Genomic DNA, 1,938 nt, shown 5'->3' on the forward strand with positions numbered 1-1,938 from the left:
GAAAAATCTCTATCCCATCCACACACTACTCCTTTCCCCTGCCGAGTGAGTCACGCCTACCCCGAAAGGGAAATGGCTTAATGGTGTAATAATAATAATATCTTTTTTTTTTTTTTGACAAATCATCCTTGGTAGAAAATTATCTTCCTGTTTGAAAATTCCTTTTTTTTTGCTTGAAAATTCAAGTATTGCATTTAAATATTCATAATTTTGGTTGAAAATTCATGTTTTTGGTTACAAATAAAACTTACTTAGTTAAAAGTCAAATTAAATTTATTTTGAAAAAAGTATGTTTTTTTCTGGAAAAATAATTTTTAACTTCTATTTTTGATTGAAAACTTATTTTTTTAGTTCAAAACACATTTATTTGTTTAAGAATTAATCTTTTTCTGTTAAAAATTCAACTGTTTCATTGAGAATCAATGTATTATTTTGAAAAATCTTATTTATTTAATATGCACTAAGTTTGAAGTATAAGTTGATAAAATAAAAATGTGTTTGAATTATTAACCAAATGCATGGACTTTAGAGACAAATTCAGGAATTTATTATGTTTTATCATTATTTCATTATTTATTTAATCTATCGTGCAATTTTTTCAAGAAAACCTGGAAATTGTAATTAAATTTCTAGAAATTAAAAAGAGCATTATTTGGAGCAAACTCGCTAAAAATTATACCGGGGAAAAAATTGAGACACCTGGAAAAAAACTGGAATTGCGAGGGAATTTTTTCCAGGATTTGTGTAGACACTCTGCGAACTTTCAACAAAAAAGAATGAACATTGAATAAAAAATGTTGGATTTTCTTGTTGAGTTCAATTAACCCTTTGAGACGCGATTTTTTAATTCATTATATTGTTATTTTTAGCTTTATATAGGTTTTCTGGGTCACTGTTTCCGATTCTTACGTCAGAATTGTAAAATTCAAAATGGCGGACCCAACATGGCGACTGTATTTGGCTAAATTTAATGTTTTTTATATTGACCTAAAACGTCTTCTAGGTTTTTTTTGGTATCGGTGATTCCGATTCTGCCGATAGAATTGCTAAATTCCAAATGGCGAATGTATTTGGATAAATTTCATGTTTTTTCTATATTGGTCTAAAACGTATTCTAGGGGTTTTTTCGGGGTCCCTGATCACGACGGTAACGTCAGAACTGCAAAATTTAAATTGGCGGATCTAATATGGCGACTGCATCAGGTTAAATTTCATGTGTTTTTTTTTCTATTGATATAAAATGTTTTCAAAGGAGATTTTTTGGGCCGCTGAGCACGATGATTACGTTAGAACATCAAAATTCAAAATTATTGGTTCAATTTGCCGACTGTGTTCGTCACGATTCTGACGTCAGTACTGCAACATTTAAAATGGTGGATCCAATATGGTAACTACATTTGGTGTCATTTCAGCTAAGCGTCGTCTAATTTTGTAAATCTGATATCAGAATCGTAGTCAGCGACCCACAAAACTACCGTAAATCGAGTTTTATACTGACTGTAAGAAAATTTGCCAATTTCGTAAAAAATGTTTGCTATTTTATTGGCGCCATTTTCAATTTTTAAATTCTGACATCAGAATCGTAATCAGCGGTCTGAAAAAACCCCCTCAAATCGAGTTTTATGCTCATTGTAACAAAATTCGCAAATTTCGTAAAAAATGGCTGCCATTATGTAACCGCCATTTTGAATTTTTGAATTATGACATCAGAATCGTAATCAGCGACCCCAAAAACTACATAATCAAGTCTTATACTCATTGAGAAGTTATCCCTGTCTCTCAGAATCTTTTATAGACCAACATAAAAAAAACTCTATTTTTCCGTATTCTGGAAATTTTTTTTGAAAAAACCGATCTACGAAAAATTCTGCAAAAAATATATTGTTTAGGGGCCATCCATATACCACGCGGGCAATTTTTCACCACTTTTTGACCCCC

This window comes from Belonocnema kinseyi, chromosome 5 (assembly GCF_010883055.1).
Source record: "Belonocnema kinseyi isolate 2016_QV_RU_SX_M_011 chromosome 5, B_treatae_v1, whole genome shotgun sequence".
NCBI classification, from domain to species: domain Eukaryota; kingdom Metazoa; phylum Arthropoda; class Insecta; order Hymenoptera; family Cynipidae; genus Belonocnema; species Belonocnema kinseyi.